The sequence below is a fragment of the Symphalangus syndactylus genome, chromosome 5, assembly GCF_028878055.3.
Source record: "Symphalangus syndactylus isolate Jambi chromosome 5, NHGRI_mSymSyn1-v2.1_pri, whole genome shotgun sequence".
In the NCBI taxonomy this organism is placed as follows: Eukaryota; Metazoa; Chordata; class Mammalia; order Primates; family Hylobatidae; genus Symphalangus; species Symphalangus syndactylus.
The window spans coordinates 91,652,875-91,678,902 of record NC_072427.2 but is presented as its reverse complement, the minus strand read 5'-3'; the positions used below and the strand labels follow the sequence as shown (position 1 = coordinate 91,678,902).

The window sequence follows — 26,028 nt, the reverse complement described above, 5'->3', positions numbered from 1 at the left end:
ACAGTGATAAAACATGTAGAAAATTTCACAGTGAATAAACTAACGCATACATAGATAGGCAACCGTTTTCTGACAGTCAGTTGTGAACCCAGAAAAGGCATAAAACCCAGTTCTGCAGAGCCATCCCATGCTCATTGCATGTACCACAAGTTTGTTTCCTCCCAAAATTCACATGTTGAAATCCTAACCCTCAAGGTGATGGCATTAGGAGCTGGGGGCCTTTGGGAGGTGATTAGGTCTTTAGGATGGAGCCTTCATGAATGGAATTAATGCCCTTATAAAAGGACCAGAGAGAGTTCCCTTCATCCCTTCTACCATGTGAGGACACAGCAAGAAGATGCCATCTATGAACCAGAAAATGGGCCCTCAACAGACAACGAACCTGCCAGTGCCTTGACTTTGAACTTCCCAGCCTCCAGAACTATGTGAAATAAAGTCTTGTTTATGACCATCCAGTGTACAGTATTTTGTTATAGCAGCCTGAATGAACCAAGACACTCATCATCAGGGCTGTTGCATCTGCCCCTTCCCACCACAGTTTCACTAAAGCAACCGGAAAGAGGCACCAAATACATCCCCCTTTGTTATGTTAGTAACACGGTCATGTTGCAATGCAAAATAAACTAAGCAATGTCAAACAGATCAACATAATTATTTAGTATGACATAAACCTCTTCCAAATGCACATGCAAATTTTTTCATTCTTTACCTTTTAAAAGCCTTAAAGCTTAAAGTGAAAATTAGTGTGAAAAAAAAAAAAATTTCTGAATGGTAATTTGTCAGTCTATATCGAAAGATTAAAGATATATATCTTTCATCACACAATTCCACTTTCAAGAGCATATCTCAGTCTGATAAACTACAGCGTGGTTTGAAACAGTAATTTTCATCTTGGAGGCATGTGAGAATACTGATTCCTGGGCCCCACCCCAAGACAGCCTGATTCAATTGGCCTGGGATAGGACCTGGGCACCTGCATTCTGCACTCAAGACTGGGAATTCCTGGTTTATAATACAGAAAACTAGAAACAGCCTGAATACTCAACAGAAGAGGACTAGGTAGGTAAATTTATAATGACAGAGACACACAATGGAATACTAGACAGTTTAAAAGGAATGGGGCATTAAAAATATCACTAAGCATACCTGTGAACATGGGCAGATACTTCTAATGTGCTGGTAAGTGAACAAAACAGGTGCCAGCACATATATATAAACGTGTATATATAATATGATCCCCTTTGGGGAAAAACATGTGTCTAAGAGAGAAATTCCACTATCTGGAATGAAACATATTACTTTTCAACAGCCATTATGTCTGAGTGCAGAAAGATTTAATTTAAATACTTTTGTTCATCTGTATGCTCACGGTAAACAAAGTATTATTGACACCATCTTCTAAAGTTCAAAAATGCTGATATATGTCACTTGTAAGTTTTAAATATTTTAGTACTGTTCATATAGATTTCACCTCACACCCCACCCTGCCCCAGCCAATAAATCCACATACACAGACCCACTCAAACTCTCACCTGCAGCTTTTCAGAGCACACTACATCCTGCCAAGTCTCCAGCACGAAGAACAACTTTTGCATAGGTTTCGTCTTTCCTTTGTATTAATAGGTAGCAAAGTCTGGCTGCCTCAAACTCAGAACATCCTTGCAACACTGTTACACCCACTGATCTTCCAAGTTCACCTTCACAAATGTGCAAGGGATGAGGGGGACAAGGACCAAGTCACCAGCACCACTCCTGATCCCCCAGATTCCAGCCCAGGTAAACCATTCAGCATCATTGGTCAAAGGTATTGAGTCACTGAAAGAGGAGAGGGATAGAAACAAGGCATTGATTCAAATACTTCCAAAGTATGTATGTGTTTTCCCAAGCAGCTGTTACTCCCCAGCTTGAGGAAAGTGCTGAGTTACAGATGATGGAGTATGAAACACTGAGAGAGTGCACGCCCTGTGCCTTCGCAGCAAGGATGGCAGAGCTACAGTGGCTTTGGTGTTTTACTTCGCCCACTTTTATGCCTATCCTTTTCTTAGCGCCCCCTTCCCTTACTCATTGCATCAAAGTGATCCACTGAAAAGAATCAAGTCAACTGCAGAGTTCCAGATAGCTATCCTCAGGAGTTTTGAAACTTAAGATGAAAGCGGTCAGGGAATTAAGACTAAATCCCGAATATGTAAGAAAAGGGCTTTCCCACGTGACACAATACATGTACTGTCTGCTTCACAGGTCCAGCCTGGTAGCAATCAGGCAGGATACCAGAGCATGCAGGAAATCCAAAATTAGGTTTTACTACCTATAATGGAAGATTTATGGGATGGTTTAATTGGTAGTCTCAGGACTAAAACCTGAAGCAGGGGAACAAAAACATCTTTCTGGACACAGCCAGTGAGCCCACGTGCACCCCATGACACTCGCTCATAAGGCACACAGGCCCGAGGCTGCAGGGGACAGAGTAAGGCCACAACTCCTCCTTCTCCCAACCTTGATGCGCACCAAAGCCAAGAACATGCTATTCCCTGTTCCTTTTATTTAAGAGGCAAATTTGTTTCTTGTGGTAGAACAGGTCTTCAAGCTACACACACAAACTCAGGTGTTCTGCAAAACAAAAGAACTCATTCAATTCAGTCCTCCCCCTGTATATCCAAACCACAGGGGCAACACTCACAAGCTGCAAAGAGGATTCCACCCCACCGGGAATGCATCAGTCTGCACCTGTCTGTTGCCATTTTCAGGGTTAGCAGGGCCACTGGAAAATTTCCTCAGTACCATCTTGGGTCAATGTAAAGGATAATTGAAGTGCATGTTTCTGTAAACTCCACGTGTTCAGAGAGATTTCAAGTAAATGTGGGAAAATAAGAACTGTGGACTTGAGCCATATGTTGGCTGGCCACATGGGGCAGGAAGAACACACACTGTCCAGGCAGTGAGTAACTGAAAACCAACTGTCCACAGACACCATCCACTGCCAGAACTTGGGAAGCTGGGGTCCCAAGGGACGGTCCCCTCTGCTCACCCTCTCCCCTCCTTTCTTTCTCACCATCTCAACAAAACTTTAGTAGAGTTAGCTTTTTTTCCTAGAGGCCTTCATAGCCACTTTTTCCCCTCTCCAGGTGGTAGCGTGGGACCCACTGCGCAGAAGGACACGCAGGCCTGAATTGAGGTCAAGCCAGGAAGAGGAAGAAGTACAGAGCAGGGCAGCCACTGACTCCTGAAATCCAATGGAAGAGGCAGCACCATTTAGTAGCATGACATTCTGTCTGCAAACCACCGTGATGATATTGTTACTAAGTAGAAGTATCCCTTTTAAAAGAACTTTCGACGTATTATAACATACTATAACAAGATGGGAAGACATTTTTCCTTTTAATAAATTGATTTTCATAAAGGAGATTTCAACTTTCCAGCGATGGAAGCACTTTTCCTGGCTTCCACTTGTTTTCTGAAGGTTTCCATTTGGGTGTGATTTCTTAGCAAACAAGAGCCTTCCCAAACATTGCCTGCAGACATCTTGGTCTGTAGGAACGCCTTATAAGGAGATCAACGTATAACGCAGTCTTTTTCTACCTAGAGAATTAGCATAGGGTGAAACTTGGTATGACAGGGGTCTTCCCTGGATTCCTTTCAATGTAGTGCAAGGAAGAACTAACTTAGGCTGAATTGTAAGCTTTAAGACAAGGTTATCACAATATTTACAAGATTATTCATCAGGATTATATCAATTAAAAATTTGGGGGAAAAAAACTGCCATACAAAAATCATATTAAAATTGAGCCAAGCAGTGAAACAACTCTGAAATGGCCTAGAAAACTAACATGTATTTGATATTCACTTTTTCTGAATATGGATGTGATCTTCATGCCATCATTGACCCCAGGAGGTGAAGATCATTAATGTTTCTAAATTCCTACACTGGGAGGCTCATGCCTGTAATCCTAGCATTTTGAGGGGCCAAGGCAGGAGCATCTCTTGAGCCCAGGAGTTAGAGAGCAGCCTGGGCAACACAGCAAGACCCCGTCTCTACAAAAATATTTTAAAACTTAGCCGGGCATGACGGCGTGCACTTGTAGTCCCAGCTACTTGGGAGGCTGATGTGGGAGGATCATTTGAGTGTGGGTGATGGAGGCTGCAGTGAGCTGTGGTCACACCACCACACTCCAACCTCAGTGACAGAATGAGACTCTGTCTCAGAAAAAAATAAACGATTTTAAAAATGTTAAAGTTTTAAAAATAAATAAATAATAAATTCCTACACTGTTGTACAGTTAATGGCCCCAATTACTAAGCTCAAAGGGAATTCCCCAGAAAAGGCAAGAACAACGTAAGTGTGAACTATGGCTATAGAGGAACAAATATATGGCTTGTAATATAAATAGGTTTCATATACATAAGAGTGTAGGCATACATTGCAATATATCATCTCATCTGACCCTGCTACCAAATAAACCACAATGTGATTTTGCTACTGTGGAATCCACTGTGAAACGAGTCATAGTTCGAAGAGGTATTTTTAGTGATTTTTAAGGGCAAGCATTCACAGACCTCAGATCTGGGTTCCACGTGACCATGACAAACACTTGGTCAGTTCTGCGGCTTGGGCTCCAAATTCAATCTGTGGATCACCACTGACTCAAACTAACTCTATCTGTAAGATGATTCAAAAGAGACAATTTGGAAAAACAGAAGGGAGGAAAGACTTGAGAAAGAGTGAGCTTTTACAACTAAACAGTATTTGCTTGAATTTAAACACCACTTAAAACATAGACAACAAAGACAAAAAGCTTCAGTGAAAATGTATGTCCCTTTTACATTCCAAATACAGGCCCAGAAAGCAATAAGCAAAAGGCACAGCTGGGCTCTGTATAGCCGACTTGTTTTAATGCAGGTACCGCTCTGATCTCAGCCCCCAGATAGAAGCATATACTCTAGTGATGGCCCAGGAAGACGTCTACCAGCGCAAAGCATCCCCACACTTCCCACATTCTGAGCTGGATACAACCATTCTCTTAGGAACCTAGTCTTGACTGGGTGTTGTGGCTCACGCCTGTAATCCCAACACTCTGAGAGGCCAAGGAGGGCGGATCACTTGAAGTCAGGAGTTTGAGACCAGCCTGGCCAACATGACGAAACCCCGTCTCTACTAAAAATATAAAAAATCAGCTGGGTGTGGTGAAATGCACCTGTAATCCCATCTACTTGGGAGACTGCGGCACAAGAATTGCTTGAACCTGGAAGATGGAGGCTGCAGTGAGCAGAGATGGCACCACTGCACTCCAGCCTGAGTGACAGAGGGAGTCTCCGTCTAAAAAAAAAAAAAAAAGCAAAAACAAACAAACAAACAAACAAAAAAACAGTCCCTTCTGCACTCATGGTAACATCCTTTACCATTTAATTTCTCCTAGAAGACAGGGCACTGCCATACCATTACTCACTTGAAGATGAGAAGTGGAGGATTTGTTAGGACTGCAGGTGATGGGGAGAGACTCAAACAGAATGTTAGATTCTGACCGATCTGCTCTGGTTTCACACACTTCTTTCCCTTCCTAAGAATCTGCTTTTCCCTTCATGTACTTTTTCCTATTTTCAGTATCATTGGGTCATTTCTAGTAACTCTGCTTAAGTGATCCTGTCAGCTACAGGGCGTGGGTGGGTTATTCAGCTCTGCCTCACAGAACACTCACCCTCCATCTCTGAGTCAGTTGCCTTTTAATGGAAATACTATTCACTGATCATGTTCATAAAAACATGGGCCGGCCCGGTTTTGTTTTTCTTGACAATGGCCCAGGTGTTTTTCTCTTCTGACTGAGTTTTGGGTTAAGCTCAGCATCTTTGTTGTTGTTGTTTGTTTTATTACATTTCCATTTTTACTGGAGGGGAAATATCAGAGTCAATGTGATCCAGCTGCTGCACGTCAGTCCCGCCACATGACCTGCACTGTTACATCCAAGGCGTGCAGGGAAAAGGCTGCGTGCTCAGGTCTGGGAAGTTTATAAAGGCAGCGTCTCCCATCAGCTCACCGGCTGGTGGATGCCAGCCTCCATGCCGCCTTGCTGTCTCTAGGCTACTAGTTTTTGCAACCTTTCTGCTTTTGTCCACTAGTAACTTCGATAAGTACCGTGTCACCTTCTCATACGTGGAAAACGTGTGGTCAGCGATTCTGCATGTTTAATGGTGCTTGAACAATACAAAGGGGAGCTGTCATCCATCTTTTGTTTTCTCATTATCAGTTTTCAGGCCACGTTCTAAACAAGGACGACAACCATCAGAACATCATTCCCTGGCGTCCCAGTCCTTGCTTACTTTGAATCTCCTCACCACCTTCAGTCCTTCCTAAGATCACGTACGGGCATCCACCGTCTTTTTTCCTAAACAGAATACTTTGCAAAGTAAAGTATTGGCATTGCGTATTTAAGCCATGCATCCTCAAGGAGGCTAAAATTAGTTCTTGAAGGATGAAAAAAGTCTTATTCCTTTTCTGTATAAAGCACAGATATACTTAAATGTAGACATACGTATATGTATAATGCAAAGTACTAAAACAGTATATCTGTGGTATTAAATTTTCATGTGAGGAGGGACAAATAGGAAAAAAAAATCAGAAAATGCTTTTTAGGAGGTTGATCATGAAAATAGGAGGTTGATCATGAAAAAAAGGTTGAAAAACACTAGTTTAAGCCTAAATGTAACTGCATTACAAAATGTCACTACTTCTTGCTGGTTTTGGCACCAGTGCCTCAGGTGACACAGAAATACTAAGTTTTCTTTTATTCTGATATGCTTAAGGTATCCCCAAAATGATTTCTCTAAGTTGGGAATTGAAAGGGTTATGTTACACTCATTCACTCTTTAACAAGTCACATACACGTCACCTCCTATTTTAGAAGCCAATGGGTATAAAGCACAAGAAATAAAACCACTGAAAAAGCAAAAAATAAAAAGGAAAGAAATAAAGACTCGGCACTCTGACACAGATGAAGCAGATGATTATGTTTATTTAAAACAGCAACTTATTTTTTAATGTCTATGAACTAAAGATTTCTCAGGACATCTTATTTCATGTTAAGTGTCTGATGCAGCAATCTTTGCCTTGCAAAGTCCATTACAAATAGGCTTGTGCATTCCAGAAAGGAAGCATGCATTTAACTTTCTCAAATATGTAATATGTAATTCTTTTTTTTAAAATTTTTTACTTGCTTGGAGTAAAGACTGAAAGCAAGTATTCAATCTCGCTTCCTTTGCCAGTGCAAACGTAACTAATTCTGATCCTCATTTCCATTTCTTCCTTAATCTTTTTAAATCAGGGTTGGGCCAGCATTTATTCCCAACCTTTTGGAGAAGTAGCCTGTATTTCAAATGGGGCCGCGATGCTACTGCGTGTTGTCCTGACCAGCGCTGTCCAGATCCTTGCTGGAGAAAGAAATGGAGGCATTTTACTCACAATCACAGAGCTTATGTATACCAGCATTACAGAATGCAAAAAATAACTTTGCAACAATCTGAAAGGGTAATTTATGGAGCGTGGACAGTAAATGGGGTATGTTTTCTGTCCTGAAAATCCCAGATGAGGGCAGGCTTATGAATAATTTTCAAAAATCAGGAAGTCTATGGAAATCCCTGCTGTCTTATAAAGATTGCACCGTGCTCGTCGCATCTCCCACAGCCTCTGCCTCCTCCACCTCCTCCGAGGTTCATTGGTCCTGACTCCTAATGGCAAGGGCCAAAGAACACAGGCACCTGCCTCCAGCAAATCCATTCCAATTCCCCCTCATTCCCAGACACAAATTTCCATGAAAACCAGACAGAGGACAGAAAGCAGGGGCAGGATATTCCAAAAGCACTTCAGATCTGCAGCCTGATTTCATTAGACTCGCTGGCTTGTTTCTTTTAGTCCCTGGGTGTGTTGACTGCAGGAGAAACCTCACTAAAGATGACACTTCAGAACTGTGAGTCCGAACACTTAACGAAAGATGTGCCCAGGAGAAAGGTCTAGAAGCTCAGAGACAGTGAGGAAGGGGCATTGCTCAGCGATACTTAGATGCCTTTATGAGCTGACTCTACTGGCAGTCACTTGTCATGTCTCTGAATCCACCCACACGTCCCTATAACATATGAAAACTGTTCGGCCCAAAGGAAAAAATAAACTCGACGGCTGTCATTAATCCAAGTTTAACTAAACACAACAGTTCCAAGAGTACATTTCAGCCATTTCGCACCCGCAGATACCCAACCTGAGAAGCTGATGGGGAACGGCTGTTTTGGCATCACCGAGGGCTGAGGCAGGCAGCACCCAGGGGGTTTCTGTCCCCCCTGTGGCGCTGCAGCTGAGAGCCACACCCATGAGCTGACGATGTAGCGTTTGTCTCAAAGGTCTTCCTTGATGACGTGGCAAACTGCAAGGACCAAGCACAGAGGCACCTGGACACCAACCCTTCCCTGCGAGCCACATGGCCAGTCAAACGTTCTGGTTACCAGGGATGACACGCTTTTTCCGACAAGATTTTAAGCACATGTGGCTTACATCAATGTGGTCTCGTATTCATTCTGTGTTTAGACCACTTGCCTAGCACGTTCTCATATTTACACATGTTCACTGAACGTAACCTCAAGTGAATTATTTAAGAAGCCTTAATGTGCTTCAGACTGCTCAAATATAATTTAGACTTTAAATTAAATTTGTACTCTGATACGAAACTGTAATGCTTGAATGCAGCTTACGGCATCAAGTGGAGGTGCAGGAGGCCTTGGAATAGAATTTCAGTTACCTCTAAAGGGCTCACACCTGGTGGCCCACGTTCCTTATAGGACGAAACAAGATTCTACTACAAAATCCAACTCATTGCCAACATTTGAAAGCCAGGGAGCCTGCAGTACACAAGATAAAGTCCTGCTTTTCCATTTGTCCTTAGATGACCCTACAATAAAGCATCACAACACACCAGAGACGTATAATGCCAGACGCGAGAACACACAGCCTGTTAGGTAACAGGGGTACCTTAATGGCGCTGGTTCCAGGTTCTTCTCCCCTCCTTGACCAGGCACTCTCTGAACCCAGCAAAGGAGGGCCAATCAGAAAGAAGCATCTCGCCGGGCGCGGTGGCTCACGCTTGTAATCCCAGCACTTTGGGAGGCCGAGGTGGGCAGATCACCAGGTCAGGAGATTGAGACCACGGTGAAACCCCGTCTCTACTAAAAAATACAAAGAAATTAGCCGGGCGTGGTGGCGGGCGCCTGTACTCCCAGCTACTCGGAGAGGCTGAGGCAGGAGAATGGCGTGAACCCGGGAGGCGGAGCTTGCAGTGAGCCGAGATTGCGCCACTGCACTCCAGCCTGGGTGACAGAGCGAGACTCCGTCTCAAAAAAAAAAAAAAAAAAAAAGAAAGAAGCATCTCCCGCCTTCCCTTGGGCCCGCCCCACGTAGGCCCAAGGGATATAAAACCCAGCACACCAGCAGCTCTCTCTCTCTCTTCTCTTCTCCTCTCTCCTCTCTCTTCTCTTCTCTTCTCCTCTCTCCCTCGCGCGACCTGACCTCTACCTCTCCAATAAAGATCTCTTGGCTGCCACCAGTGTCATCTCTGACTAGCCTGTTGCCCTTCATTTTGGTGCCGTGACTCGGATCCGGATTCCCCACCTTTAGGTGGGACCCCGATCCCCTTCCCAGGCTCAGTCTAGACCTCCGGCCAGCCTTCACCCATTTTCCTGTTCGCGGAGCTCTTCGCCCACCACCGGCCTCATCTCAGTAAGTTTTCCCCTCCCGGGCCTACCTCTCGGGCAAATCGCCACACCCTAGCCGCTCCCGTGACGGACACATTTTGCCCGATGCCCTTACGGCAGTGGTAGGCCCCTATCATTCACTTCCGCCTTGGCCTGCAGGAAACGGAGTTTTCTCCCTCTCCTCCTCTCGTCTCCGGCCTGGGCCCCTCTCCTTTGCTCGTTAAAATCCTGGTACCAGGTGACCTACAGCCTCCCGCCTCTCAGAGCCTCCTCAGTCCTTCCGTTTCGGTGACGATCGATCCGGAGGCTCTGACTCGCTCCGCGGCAAGCAGCCAGCAGGGGGCGCCCTGCCTAGTTCGTCGCCGTCTATTCCTTCCTCATTATGGGAGGCTCTGCATCCCTGCCGGCCGACTCTCTCAAAACTGGCCCATCTATCCCCTAGACAACCAAAACAAATGGCCTCCTTATGGCTCTCTCGATCCTGATCTTCTTCGGGATCTCTACAACTATTGCGTGCGAACAGGAAAATGGGTAGAGATCCCATATATTCACGGCTTCTTCCTCCTACGGGACACACCTAACCTCTGCCTCCCTTGCAAACCCCAACAGCTCCTTGCCGCTCTTAAACTGCCAACCCCGCCCTCTGCCCCTGACTTCGACCCAGCCGACGAGCCCCCCCCATACCACCACCCTCCGCCCCGCCTTCCAGCCGCCGGCCCAGATCAACCAGACGCCCCTCCCAGCGGCGCCTGCCCGCCCCCCACCAACTGCACCTACACCACTGCTCCTCCAAACTTCCCAGCCCCCGAAGGATGGTGCAATGGCTCCCTACACAAGTCTATCAACTCTTCCACTGATGGCCCCTGTGTTCCCGTCACTCTCTTTCCCCAACTCACCCTATTACCCTTCTCTGAAGGCTCATCAGCACACCGACACAAGAGAGCAGTTTTCCTACCATTCATTCTCGGGCTATCTCTCACCACCTCCCTACTAGGCTCAGGACTAGGGGCTGCCTCCCTAGGTTACAGCGTGTCTCAGTTTTCCGATCTCAAGATTCCGCTTTACAACGTCAAATCACATCCCTAGCAGGGGTAACACTTCAAACTGCCGAGCTCCAGATTTACTCACCGCTAAACGGCGGTACTTGCATCTTCTTACAAACATTAAAACTTACATAACATTAGGAAGAAACTAATAGGGGCCAACTCGTCCCCATCATTGTGGGACACCCTAAAGACCCCCTCCTAGCCTGGATCCTCCCATTTCTAGGCCCTCTCATGGGTCCTCTTGTGCACTCCTTCCGTGCCTTCTCAAATTCATGAGACAGCAAGTCTCATCCATCTCTAACCAAACCTTTAACCAGCTTCTCCTTAGACATAATCAACTCCTAGCAACCAGCGAAGAAGCGGCTGACTCCAGAGACAGACTCTGAGCGCCATGTCTCGGTTCCACCAGTTCCTAGACGATCTCCGCAAAGACTGCTGGCTCATCACAGACCCCTCCCTGCCCCTTGGCTGGCTACAAGGAACATTCATGGACTTCACAACTGAGGAGATGTTCACAAACAGCGCCCTACTGCTTGGCCTTATACTCCTGCTGTGCCCCGTACACAACCCCCACAGTCCTCCCATACCCCTCCCCCACGACGCCCCTGCTCAGCAGGAAGTAGTCAGACGAACAACAACGCCCATTTCCCCACTTCTTAAGAAACAAAAAAGCACTTTGGGAGGCCGAGGCGGGCGGATCACGAGGTCAGGAGATCGAGACCACGGTGAAACCCCGTCTCTACTAAAAATACAAAAAATTAGCCGGGCGCGGTGGCGGGCGCCTGTAGTCCCAGCTACTCGGAGAGGCTGAGGCAGGAGAATGGCGTGAACCCGGAAGGTGGAGCTTGCAGTGAGCCGAGATCGCGCCACTGCACTCCAGCCCGGGCGACAGAGCGAGACTCCGTCTCAAAAAAAAAAAAAAAAAAAAAAAAAGAAACAAAAAAGGGAGGAATGTTAGGTAACAGGGGTACCTTAATGGCGCTGGTTCCGGGTTCTTCTCCCCTCCTTGACCGGGCACTGTCTGAACCCGCCAAAGGAGGGCCAATCAGAAAGAAGCATCTCCCGCCTTCCCTTGGGCCCGTCCCACGTAGGCCCAAGGGATATAAAACCCAGCACACCAGCAGCGCTCTCTCTCTCTCTTCTCTTCTCTTCTCCTCTCTCTCTTCTCTTCTCTTCTCTCTCTCCCACGCGCGACCTGACCTCTACCTCTCCAACAAAGATCTCTTGGCTGCCACCGGTGTCATCTCTGACTAGCCTGTCGCCCTTCACAGCCATGCTCCTTGGTCTGAGGTTTTGGGTATGGTTGGGTGTTTTAATAAACCACAATATTCCTTCTCCCTTACTGTTTGGTTACCAATAATTGTGCTGCATTAGGTATAAAATTCAATATAGTGATTAGAGTCTAGAGAAGCCACATTTATTTTATTTAGCGGTTTTTGTTTTATTTTATTTTTACAGTAAGCACTGCCCACCAGGAAAAATAAACCAAAACAAAAAGAGTGAAATTCCCTTATTATGCACTAGTGATAATGAAAACAAACTTATCTACAAGGAACCACAGACGAGAAACTTGCTAGAGACCAGCTACTGGAACTAAAAACAAATTTCTTATTCAGGAAAATGTGAATGAGTAAGAATCTGCTAGTGAAGTTTCTTACTTTGCACAAAAAATTAAATGAAATCTTAACTTTAAGAGTAGCATAGGCTGGGCACGGTGGCTCAGCCTGTAATCCCAACACTTTGGGAGGCTGAGGCAGGAGGACTGCCTGAACTCAGGGGTTCCAGACCAGCCTGGGCAACATGGCGAAACCCTGTCTCTACTAACAATACAAAAAATTAGCCGGGCATGGTGGCGTGCACCTGTAGTCCCTGCTACTCAGGAGGCTGAAGCATGAGAATCACTTGAACCCAGGAGGCGGACGTTGCAGTGAGCCAAGATTGCACCACTGCACTCCAGCCTGGGCAACAGAGCAAGACTCTGCCTCAAGAAATAAAAATTAAAAAAAAAAAAAAAAGAGTAGCATAGTTAAAAGGGTAGAAGGTTAGTCAATGACGCATCATGTCTAGTACACATATAGCACATTGATAATAACAAATGGCATGTAAGCACTATGGAATGACTTCAGAAGACTTTTCCATAAGCTTCATATCACAAACGAAGGGAAAGGCCTGTGTTATGTGCAACCTGTCATGATCAAATAGTGTGACTATGTCCTTGTAAAGGTTAATTCTGTAGCAATACATTCAGTTGATGTGCTTTCTTCCTCTGGGATTCTAGCACTTTAAGAATGCCGTTCTTCAAAATAATCAATTGTATTATTCTCAAGAAACATGCAAAATAAGAAATTTGTCATCAAGCTGGAATTATCTTTAAATAGAGGATATTCAAATAGCATTTTTATGCCTGGAGTTGTCACAGCATGATTCCAGCAAAAGCCGCACTATTTGTTACCGGGCATACAGAGTTTTGGCCTGAAAGTCAGTATTTTATTTTACCCTTTAAAAGCATGAAGTGACTCAACAGGAAATTATACATACATTTTTCCCTCCAATGTAAAAACTGCAGATCTAGTACCGAACATGTCACGCTGGCATTCAATTTTCTATTGCTATCATATCTGATTCCTTAGTGACATAAGGTCACAAAACTTCTACTCCTGTGGCCAAGTTACATAATAGATGTTGTGGTTGCTCATTATATTAAATTTGAATTCCTAAGCTAAACATTGTAGACCTGCACTATTCAGCACGGTGGCCACTAGCCACATGTGACCATGGAGCCCTTGAAATGTGACCAGCCCAGATGGAGATTTGCTGTAAGTATACACTACCACAATGCATTTTGAAGATTTCATATAGAAAAAAAAAAGTCAAATATCTCATCAATATTTTACACTGATTACATTTGAAATGATAATGTTTTCAGCATGTGTTACATAAATTACATTATTAAAATTAATTTCACCTGTCCCTGTCGTTTTTAATTTGGCTACTGGAAGATTTAAAACTACCCCTGAGGTTCATGTTCTATTTCCTTTGCCCAGCACTGCCAGGACCTTACACGGACTCTACCTCCACGTCAGTTGCTCCCTTCGGGTCACTTCCGTAACAGGCCCGCTGCTCTGACCAAGATAACTACATACAGCAGAGTCCCATGGGTGGATCTCAGCATCAGCCTGCCTGGTTCTGATGCTGCACTGGCTCCCACCATTGTGTGACTCCAGGCAAGGTGCTCTGCACTCCTGAGCCTCACTGCTATTCTGGAAAATGAGGACAATTAGAGCACCTCCTGCAGAGAGCCACAGTGAAGACAGTCCTGGCAACATGTCTCCTGTGGCTATACCATCTGGTGAGTGAATGTCACCTGCCACCTTCCACAACATCACACCTCTCCCTTCCCTTATGTAAGACTGCTTTCTTCCCTACCTCTTAACTTTACACCTGAGAAGTAGGTGGTCTGATCCCTCCAACACTCCAGAGGATTTGGTCAGTTTCCACACGGTGTGACCCACTCGCAGGTAACACTTCCACCCTCCAAACACACCAGCGGGCCTGACTCCCCCACCCTCCTGCCCACTGCTATCTCTACCATTCCCGCCAATCCAGATCCAACACGCCATGGCACAGCTCAAGGGCCTCAGCCTCCGGGTAGCATGCTCTGATCCTCTGATCTTCCTATGGAATGGTGTAGATTGCTTTTGGATTGCATGATTCTATTTTATGTTATTCATACTCTACCTTGTTCCCAAAAAGCGACTCAAAGCGGTCTACAAGGATATATGCAATATGACAAGGTTGTTTAAAATTCAGAAGCAAAATAAAAAATAAAGATGAAGCTAAAGGGAAACGGGTAAGAACATAAACTCGAGCTGGGAATGCAATGGCCTGCCAGGCAGGCCTCAGGGTCTTACATGTCCGCTGGAGTTGGGTCATTCACACGTCTCCAAATAATGAAATCCAACCAAATGCTCAGACAATGACTCCTGATGCTAAGGCTAAAAATGAAATCCTCCAATGATTCCATAAGAAAGAAGACCTGTGTGATAGCAAGCATGCCCATGAACGGCCCTACAGCAAACCCAGTGCATTGCACGAGGCTGTCTCCCTGCTCGGGAACATCTCCCCCATCGCCATACAGTCTAGAGCCCTGTTCACTGCCATGCTGGCCCAGTTCAACCAGGTGGTCCCACTGAGGATGCCACGCTTGTTGGTGTGTGAACTCATCTCCTTCGAGATTTCCTGATGCACACGTTCACCCCCTTTCTAGATTTCATGACACAAGCATTCACCCCTTTTCTAGAGTCTATGGCAAGTATGTTCACCCCCTTTCCAGATTGCACAGCATTTGCATTCACCCCCTAGATTCTAGATTCTACGGCATGCACATTCGCCCACTTTCTAGATTCCACGATGTGAATGTTCCCCTCCTTTCTAGATTCTGTGGTGTGAATGTCTGCCCCAATTCCATGGCATTCTTGCTCACCTCCCTCTCTAGATTCCATAGCATGCGAATTCATCCTCTTTCTGGATTTTGCCTCCCTGAAGGCATTACCCAAGGCTTCTGCGTAGTGTCTTGCATGAAGTCTTACACAGAACATAAGGCAAAAACACGGACTAAATGGACAGCTTGCCATTCCACCATACAGTTTGTAGCTTCTAGCCTCTCTTCCTTTGCACGTGCCTTTCCCGTGATCCGGAGCACCCCCTCTGTGGCTGGAGTCCTGTACCTTCTCACCCTGAGTCAAATCTGACTGGCCACTGATCTCTGCCTACTCAGCATTGCCTGAATTCTCAGGCATTCCACTTGTCCTGTATTAATTTCCACCTGCAGGCATTTATCCTAAGGACACTGCATTTAGAGTGTCCTTGCAAGAGGGGATGCTCCTCTCTTCAACTAAACTTAGCTATTTAAAGTAAAAAGGGTGGTAGTTTGGTTTACCTGTTAACAGAACTCGTGGAAAAGAGAAAAATTCAAGCATGCCACTAATTGCTGCAGTCAGACAGACAGGTGGATAGGCGGGCTCCATAGCGGAATGTTCTGGCTTCTCCCACTAAATTTGCAGTTGTTTGTCTAATCTCTAGATGTGTCCCGTGTCTTAACAGTCCCTGTATGACTTATGCTCCCACCTCTTTTTTGGGACAGTGCTCTCATTTAATAGATGCTCAATATATTTTAATTAAGAAATGTATTTCCAGGTTGCTGAAGACCAATAAAGAACAATTAATACAAGTTAATGCTTAATTTTGCAAAGAAAAAGTTTATATTGATGCTAAATGCATTTACAAATGTGCTCTTAATGTACAAACAAATACAGCCCTTACTGTGGGTTACACATACTTATGAAATGATTTTATTGACTTACCTTTGGTTTTACAATTTGGCTATGGGGTACTTAGAAGAAACTGCCCTTGTGGGACATTCTGTTTAATCACTTATATTTACAAGCCTTAGAAAACTGCAAAAATATATGCAGTTTCATTAAGAGATATTCGATCTTCAGAACTGATACTATTTCATCTATAAAATCCTTTTACTGGCCGGGCGCAGTGGCTCACGCCTGTAATCCCAACACTTTGCGAGGACGAGGCAGGCAGATCACCTGAAGTCAGGAGTTTGAGACCAGCCTGGCCAACGTGGCGAAACCCTGTCTCTACTACAAAAATTACCCAGGCCTGTTGGCAGGTGCCTGTAATCCCAGCTACTCGGGAGGCTGAGGCAGGAGAATCATTTGCACCCAGGAGGCAGAGGCCGCAGTGAGCCAAGAATGTGCCATTGTACTCCAGCCTGGGCGACACAGCAAGGCTCCATCTCTAAATAAATAAATAAATAAATAAAATAAATAAATAAATAAATAAATAAAATCCTTTCACTTTGATACCTCAAGTAGTAATCAATAATATCCCTCTCTGTTCTAATGGCAGGGCCTTTAGGTAAGGTTTCAGAATTTGGGATAAATACTAATAATATGCTGATCTAACATCTCTTCTCCAGAAGACTCCCTAGATTTGATTTTTACTGTCATTATTTCTATTTTAAAACTCTGTAGTGAAGTAAGTTTTACTGCCGGGGTCAAATAGACTAGAAAGTACTTTTCAATACTGAAGAAGCAAATTTTTCCTCCACTTTTGCTTATTGTGTCCTCTTGCTGCTGTATCTTGAACTGCAGAAAAAGCAAGCCTTGCACAAGGCAAGTTTAAACTTTGTGCAATTATAGATCCAGATTTGTAAATCTGGCAGCAGGCTCACATCAGCTTTGTGAGGTTGGGTATAATTTTAATGAGAATCCATTCAACATATGAAGTCTTCTTAGAATGTTTCTCAATTAGCACTTGGTTTCTTTTCAAAATGTTTTAACCTCATTTCCTAATACAAGAAATCTCAGCTTTCTGATACATTTAATTAAAAAGTTTTATGTTGAGATTGTAAATGTGAGTGGTTTCTGTTTCAAAACATTTCATTTTACTAGCACATCCTTCACTTATTATTTATATTCTGCTTAGATCTCTGCATTTCCCATGCAAAAATCCTGAAACGCACCTTCTTCAGTGCTGAGGTCTAAAATTGTCCCTTCCTAAGCAGTGCCACAGTCATCCCCTCTTCCTGCCACAGGGCCCCTCATAATAGCTTCTTTCAGTCCTTCCTCTGAACCCTGAGACCCCCGTTCACTCTCATGTCAAGCAGAATTCCAAGCCTTCGTTGCACACAGAGGTGGGTCCAGGGAGGTATCCTGTGTTTCTGAAATTCCTGCTTTGCCTGTGCCTAAGCTTCCCAATTCTCCCGAGAGTACTCATTTTAAGAACACAGCATTGCGCTAGCATTCAGCATCTCCCACCATACATTGCAAATAGATAATTAGCTTGATTGCCAGGAGATTCACCTTGCTATCTGCCCCCCTCACCCTTTAGCAATGTGTGTGGAACGCACTTGGCTCCGTACAAATTAATTGTGTGTGAGGGGTGACATCTGACTATGAACAACTAAAAAGAACCATTTAATCAGGCCAAATTCCCTTCAGGCTTATTGAGGCTTGAGTGTGGATTTTTAAAATGTAAGCAGCACTGGCACTGTAACCATGAAACAGTCATGGTTTTAAGAAGTGAAGTTTTAGGGGACGACAACATGACCAACAGACTCTACCTCAGCATCCAATTCCTAAATTAGTTAACACAAACTTGGGCCCCACTTTTCAACAGAAGCACAGCTCTAAGTAAAGGCTGGTACCCAGCTCTGCCCACTCAAATTATTTGGTGAACAGGCCAAATGGGAGGAATTGCAGGTAGTACTGCAGCATCTGCCTGCCTTGGAAAACAGGCTTTCCATGAAATATAGTTTTAAGGTCCCCAGAGGCCAGGGCTCTCTCCCTCCTCTACTCTTCACTGCGCCCCCCGCCAGCCCACATGTGACGAAAAACCACTGCCCCTGCAGAGGCCCCAGCAGCAGGCAAGGGTCTGTGGATGAAAGAGAGGAATATTACAAAGGGGTTTCTGGCTGGAGGGGGGTTCCAGGGAGGACGGAGAGGTTCAGGCTCCAAAGCTGGCAGCAGCCCCTACAGATGGAAAGCTCCAGTGACAGGACCCATGAAAGGACACTGCAGAGCTTGTCCCATGTCATTGGGCCATCAAGACATCAAGGGCTGCCTGGATTTCAGGAACTCACATCTGCAAACCAAGAAGGAACAGCATGTTCCTATTGCCAATTTCAATCAATTTATTAAACTAAGGCAATAGGTAACTAACAGATTTACTAAGATCTTGGGATTCTCTTACTGTCCATCTTAGTTCAGATGGAAAGATTCACAACACCAGCTAATCTGATTCCAGGATGCAGCTTCTGACGGTGCACAAGCTAATATTTCCTCAAGATAGTCACACAAACCTCCCTGCCAGGCGTGCAGAAAAGTGTGCACGCTCCAATTTAGTCTTTCTTTTACTTTCCAACTTTAAGTACTTTAGTGAGCCCCAAGGATGCATAGCCCACTCTTTCCACCCAGTTAGAAAGAAAATTAATCTTTCCACCAATAACAAAGAATCACTTAATGGAAATAGGACGATAGTACTTCACTAAATAAGGCTTCGCTCCTTTGCTCCCCTGCTCTCAAAACTGAGGTTCAAATGCATTTCTACATTTTCAAATGAACATTTGGAAACTTTTGCTGAATGCTTACATCAAGTGAAAATAAGGGTTTCCTATTTTTTAAAAGTCATTATATATGTGCCTGTTTTCTTTCCTATTTCTTAGAGAGATGGCTTTTCCCCCTGGAGTATGTTTTGCAGGGGGAATAATTACTGCAATAATGTTATCCTTAAAAGGGAGCACATATAAGACAAAAGCAGGTAGAAAAATCTCATTCCCACTAAAACAATTCAAAATCATAGGTTAGGCTTTAAAAGGAAGCAGCTACGAATCTAGGTTTTAAAAACCTTTAGACACACTAAAGATTTGTCCCAGATCACATCTGATGTCTATTTCTCTATTTCTCTGGGATCATAACAAAAAAAAAGGTGATAATTCAAATGGCCTATTTTACACACTTGAAGCATATTTCCATTGTCTCATATAGCTGTTCTGAATAGGACAGAGTCACATAATGAAACTTCCTTTGCACATTCTCCTGAACACACACTGAGTCAAGATAACCAAACCCCTTACTTTCATTGTAAAATTACTGTTTCTCATACGCAATCAGGGTCTCCCAGATTATGACATGCGACCCTAAAAATAGGAGAACTTAAAAGTTAGTTTAAATCTAAAACTTAGACCCAGCGCTCCATTTTTAGACGCACCCTTTAATTTCTTGGTGTTGTCTACATTTTACTCACACTTAAATTTAGCAAAGTAATTTTAGCTCAGCCTCCTTCACTACCTTCACTAGACTTTGCAACGTTACAAACATGAAGCATTCAAGCCTCTCCCTAATATGAAAATGTTTTAAATAAAAGATAAAGTTAAAAGGGAAAGATCCCCCTTTTAACTTTAACTTTTAACTTTTTTAGCTATGTTGAAGAACTGGTTCGGGTGACAGCCCAGCCATTGGAAAACTCCCGCTGTTGTTTATTTACAAAATAACTGCTTTCAATCAATCATTGTGAGAGGTCCGTACACTGACAATGCATAATGGACAACTAATTAACTGACCCCTAATAAGGGTGTGGGAAATACCAGGGAGAATGCTATCATGCAAGGAACAGCAACAATATGGAGGGGTGGCTGGTCACTGCCAAGCGTGAGCATCCCCAAATACCGCAGTGATTTTCAGAGTTTCAAAAAGCCCCATTCACACCACTGCCACTAAGTATCATAATCATCTGAAACCGTGTCCCAAAGATCTGAACATCTCTGTTACATCAGCCTATTTTTCTTACAAATGTTGCTCCTAAGGTTCAAATTCAAGGTGTAGAACATTAAACAATAGCTGTATTGTGAAGGACCGTGCTCCCTGGGAAAGCCCAAGTAACCTTACACACTGGAGAAGGAAAAAAGAACTCCTTTGCCATACTCCTCCTCTGTGGAAAACTGCCTCGGACGCAAGGGGTAAGGAAGCAAAGAAGTGACAAAAAGAGACCTGCATTCAGAGAGATCAGCTGTCAACTTAAACTGAGAAGTGACTTGATGCCTCACAGAGCTGGGATTTTGCCACCTTGACCAAACTGCTTCCCAGACTCCATAAGTCTCATCAGAAATGTAGGTGGCTCTGTGTCAACACCTTCTCAATGGAGTTCTATGAAATAACAGGCAACATAGACATTTATTCACTATGACAATGTCTTCCCACCACTCCAGATCCTATGACTGGGGCTGACTTGCTATCGGTTTTTGCCTGGGAATAGGAAACAATTCCAGAAACATTAGCTCTTCTGTTTTGAGAAGAAATAAATCCCCCCTTTTATTTCTTTTTTGTTTAAAGATAGCAAGATAAAAATAAAAACCAATATTACTTTTAGAAAAAAAAGTGTTGAAAGTTTCCTATTACCCTACTTACAATGTGAGATACATTTAAAAGATACATAACATATAACATTGTAGAATAGTATGTAAGTTACAAATTCCTTTTGACGTCTTTCAGGGATGCTTTCCTTGTTACTTATGTATCTGGTATTCCACTGGGATCTTAGGTCTTACCACAAATAAAATATCTGATTTTATAAGATTAAAAACTCAACAAGGTTTTTCTTTAATATCAAAGCAAAACGTGGAACGTGGAGGGGAGAATGTTTATATACAGGTGTGCATGCAGCCCCTCACACAATCCCTTCAATGGTAAATGCTAATTTTCTAAATTTTAGCTAAAGAATTCGCATCAGATTAAATCACCAATAATTCCTCATGAAATAACAGATAAATGTGAAATAATGTACTACAATTCTACTCTAAATTTTTTAAATAGAATAAAGTAATTATAAAATGTTACAAAAGAGAAGAAACTGAAATTATAAGTGCAACTGGAATTATATATTCCTTAACAAATATCTCGAGATAGATTACCCATTTGCTAATTTAGTGTACTTTCCAAAAGCCATTGACCCAAACCGAAGCTAGGATTACCAAATGGCAAATAGCATTTGTGATGTGTGTAGCTCTTCTAAAGCCTTTCTTGAGAATTGTAAAACTTGATATATTAGCCACAAGTTTACATAGCTCACCCTGTTTCTGCTAGAATTATAATTTCGATGGTGTAATTAGCTTATCAATAATTTGACACATGGTGAATTAATTTACAATGGTTGGGTTCTTCACAATGTCTGTTGTCTGATCCTCCTATGGATGAAGGCTATGAGCTCTGACCTGCCCTGGCAGCGGGCACCAGCCAATGCCAGCGGAGCAAGGGTTAACTTTGGGACTGTGACAGTTCTCCCTTCAGGGGCTCTAAACTACTTGGAGAGAATGGAAAACAGTCAAAAATAGTCCCAAAGGTAAATAAACTCTGTATCCTATGTATGTCACCCAGGGAAGAATAAAATGTATTTTTATTCACATTGAAAGTTTTCTGAACTACAAAAGCTATACAGACATGTACAGAGTGAAACCTGTAGCACATAGGAATATGTTATTTTGCAAGATAAAGGAAACTATCTTTAGATTAACGAAGAGTTGTATTAAATCCACATCCTCATTGAAATTGTTTATCCATTTTATTGCGCAGTGTAGTCTGCTATTAATAACAGCATTTGTCTTGTACTTAAAAGATAATTAATGCCTCTATGCATCTATGCAATATACCATAGCAATAAACGTATGATGTATTTCAGACAGAAACCAGGTAAGGCTAGCTGATAAAATGCAGACTATATTTTTTTTTAACATGCCAAGTTTTGCAATTAGGGTGGTAAACTGGAGGCAAATAAACATAACAGCTGCAGGCTGAGGAACGGGAAGGTGAAAAGACTGAGATTGAGAGTGGGAAAGGAAAGGGACCGCTCCTGGCGCTGAGAGCTGATCCCAGAGCCGGTGTTGCGGGGTGTGCTGGAAGGCGCCGTCGAGGGTCATTCCACCATCAGGACCCAGCGGACAGCGACAACCCAGCCTCAAACTTGGTCCCTACTTTAGGCCAAGCGTCAGCTTTTTTAGTTCAACCCTGATTTCCATTCCAGACAAGGACAAATAACCTCTTGGTCTGGGCCCCAGATGAAGTCCCCGCGGTGTGCTCTCCTGGCCCTTGTCAATTTCGGGGTGCCCCCTCCTCTCCATCTGCACCCGACTGCACGCGCCTCCCTGGGCCCCCTCACTGGCGAGCCGTCCCTCCCGGCGCTGCACGCCCCACCTGTCCCGGCGCCGTCGGAAGAGCCCTGCAGAGTGCGCCCCTAGGGCCACCCCGCTGCCTTCGTCCCCGTCCCCGCAGCCGCTGTCGCCAGCGTGGGAGTCGGGCAGGTCGCGTGGGGTGCGGGACTTACCGAGAGGTTAGCGCCGCCGTCGGGGGAGGGCGTGTCCCGCACGTGTGTGTCCGCGCGTGTCTGCGCCCGCGTGTGCCCGCGCGCGTGCCTTGGCCGTGCGCGCCGAGCCGGGTCGCACTAACTCCCTCGGCGCCGACGGGCTCAGCCCATGGTGTGGGCGCCGGGCTCAGGGAGGCTCCGGCTCCCGCCAATCGCGGAGCAGGGCGGCCGCCCCGACGCGCGACTTGCGAACCCGGAGTGCGCGCCGGGGGCGGGGCGGGGACGCGTGGGCGGGAATGCACGCGCGTGGCCAGGTGCGCGTGGGTGCGAGCGCGCGGGAGTGTTCGAGTGCGCGCGTGTCCGTGTGTGCGTGGGTGTGGGTGTGCTCGCGTGTCCGTGCGCGCGCCCTCGGGGCCGAAAGCGCGGGCGGCGCGGGCAGGTTTGGACACTACTCGCCCTGCTCGGGTTTAGGACGCGGCTGGCGGCTCCGGGAGGAAGAGAAGGAGGAAGAGGAGGAGGCGGAGGAGGAGGAAGAGGAGGAGGCGGAGGAGCAGAGGCTGGGACGGCCGGAGGAGAGAGTCCGGCCCCAGCAGGAAAGGAACCCAGGACGCGACTACTGGAGGGGCGAGGAGCAAGGGAAGGACCAGAGGGGAAGAGAGGGGGTCATGGGAGGGAAAGTGTGGGAGGGGGAGCCGCGGGGGTGCCCGCTCCTCCTAACTCGGGGTCGCTTTTAGCGAGAAGTGATATTTTTCCAGCCTCAGTGAAAACCGTTGCAAACATTGAAAATAGTAAAAGTGAAAACGGTTGCGACACTAGACGTTTATAAAATGACCGCGGACTGCCCTCGATGCTGATGAGAATTGGGACGACGCCGCGCAGAGCGTCCGGAGGGAGAGGCGCGGTGCCCGGGACCTCGGTCGTGGGGAGGAGCCGGATACAGCCGCCGGGACGCGGGGATGCCGAGGGCACCGCGGCCTGGTCTTACCGACGCACGCGGTGACAGCCGCCCTTGGGAGACGACGGCGTCTGCAAGAAGCAGCCTCCAAAGGGTGCAGCCGGGAGGCTCAGCTTGTCCGCCTCCGGGGCTCGGGGCTCGGGGCTAAGCCCCTTCCAGAAGTTTTCGTTTCTACGCGAATTCCGACCGCAAAATCGAGCTTACCTGAGCGCCGCTCCTCTTCTCTCATGTCCCTCGGGGGCCGTCACGACCGTCCCGGAGCGATCTCTAGGAACCTGTCCCGGAGCGATCTCTTGCACACTCTCCCCATTCCGACCAAGTGAAAACTACCCATGTCCCTCCCTCTCCAAACTTTAACAGCCAAGAATTTCAGCAAACAGCCAGAAAGAAAGCTAAGTCTCCCCCCGCCCCCCACCCCAAGGGAAGGGTGGGAATAAGCACTCCTTTAATTTGAAAAATAATAATTAAAACTCCCTCAACTTTTAAGGCCGAGCAACATAATCTATTAATTGGTCGCTATTAACATGCAGTTTTATTGACCATAGCACACAGAAGTCTGATTGTGAGGGAGGAGTGTTTTCAATGAAAGTGGAGTTATTTTAGCTGCAGACGTGTTTACATTTCTGTGGTTTAGTCTATAACTTTCTCTTTTTCTTGCTTCAGAATTCTGCTCCATGAAGCAAAGCCCTTAGCTCCCAGACATTCCAAAAAGTCTGCCAAAATAATAGAAAAAAAGAGAGGGAAGAAAAAACACACAGAGACCCCCAAGTCTGGGTCAGGCTCAGGGTTGGATGTGGGCAGGGTGAGTGTGCCCCCTCCCCGCGCACTTTCCAGTTAGGAAAAAAAAAAAAAGTTTCAGGGCTCCATTTCCTGTTTGCTGGGGGAAAAAAATAAAATGGACCTGAGCAGCTGAGTTTAGAAACCGCCTTTTCCAGTACCTATAGGTTCTGAGAGGATCTTTAACCCTAGAGATGCCAAAATAGGCTAATTAAAATTTGAGACTCCAGCCAAGGAAGTTTTTCCCCTGTTAAGATGGACAGCCTTCTTGAAACTACAAATGCATTCCTAGGAAATTTCTTGAACAATCAGGCACACCATGGTAGTTGGGATACAAGCCCACCTCTCCATAGGTGGCCAAGAGAAGATACCAATAAAAATAAATATTGAAAACAGATTACATTTCTGACAAGCATGCATCCTTTTTGTCCCCTGAGGTACGAAGAACAGAATGTATATTTCAAAGTGGGTATTTAGTAATAGGGTCTTGGCAGTTTATCCACTCTGTGCTCGAATCGTCATTTGCAAAGTCGATTGCATTAACTTTAGTATTGAATGTGCTCACTAGTCACACAGAAGTCCCCATACTCCAGTTCACATGGTCTTAAAAAATATTCGATCTGACTCTCCTTAACTTCCAAACTCATATTTTGGTTCCTTTTCTTTCTAATTATCCTCCAAATATTCCAGATCCAAGATATTTCACTGGATTTTGAAATCTTCCAGTTAGCCACTAATTTTCAAGTCTCACCGTAGTGAACCCTTAACATTTAGGGGAATGCTTTAAAGTAAACAGGTTCTGAACCTGTTCAATAAAATCAGTAGCCCACAGGCCAGTGACTCTTTTTTAATACTTTAAAAGCTTTTTAATACGCTGCCAACGTTTCTCAATCATCATCACTGTATTGCGAATATTATCACAATATAGAACAGTGCTAAAAACAATATGCGCGCTGACGAACAAAATAACATTTAATGTTTTAAGAATAATGAACTGCACTTTAATAGTAGAAGGAACATGATTTCAAAATGAGCTCAGAAAAACCCCAATATCTGAAACAATGTTGTTTGTGGCTCTCCCTCACTACCATCTCCAGTTCCCCCAAAAGACACTGCAGAGGGAGAGACAGAGAGAGAGAGAAAGATAATTTCTTAAAAGATGAAAGACGCATACCGATCCCATTCATAAAATGTGGGTCATTAACCTTGAAGAATCTCAGTATCCAGAATCCTAGAATTTTGCATATGACATCATCTCCTCCAACTGATTGCATCTTGTAGTTATATTTGGGAAGTTCTTTCTGCTGTCTAATCCCTGCCTATGGCCACAGCATTCCCTTCAGTCTGGCCCATGATTTAGGTCAAATAGGAAATCAGTTTCAATGAATTAAATCAATTAAGTTAACTTGAGAGGCCAAAAGAAAACTAAGAGACAACTTCACGTTCTGTATTGCAGGACAAACATCATAATTCTAATTAAAATTTCATTTAAAAGGAAAGTTTTTATAAAAACACCACTTGACACATTCCATAAGAATTAGTATTTTAAAGTATTTCATACATGAGATGGTCTTCTTTTTATATAAAGCTTTGTGGTCGACCTAATTCATTTTAAAATCCCTTTTATCCAAAAGATGTTTTGGATTAATTTAAGTATTTGTT

At 44.7% G+C, this 26,028-nt stretch overlaps 1 protein-coding gene across 2 annotated transcripts in view; it reads right to left on the bottom strand.

Moving 5' to 3' along the window:
• The window catches only part of ERG (ETS transcription factor ERG), a 271,808-nt gene extending 261,811 nt beyond the window's left edge, over window positions 1-9,997 (bottom strand). For both annotated transcript variants that reach the window (XM_063640599.1, XM_063640600.1), the window contains exon 1: window positions 9,771-9,997. The gene's annotated coding sequence lies outside the window, so the exon portion shown is untranslated. The remainder of the gene's footprint in view (window positions 1-9,770) is intronic.
• Window positions 9,998-26,028: the final 16,031 nt, after the last annotated feature.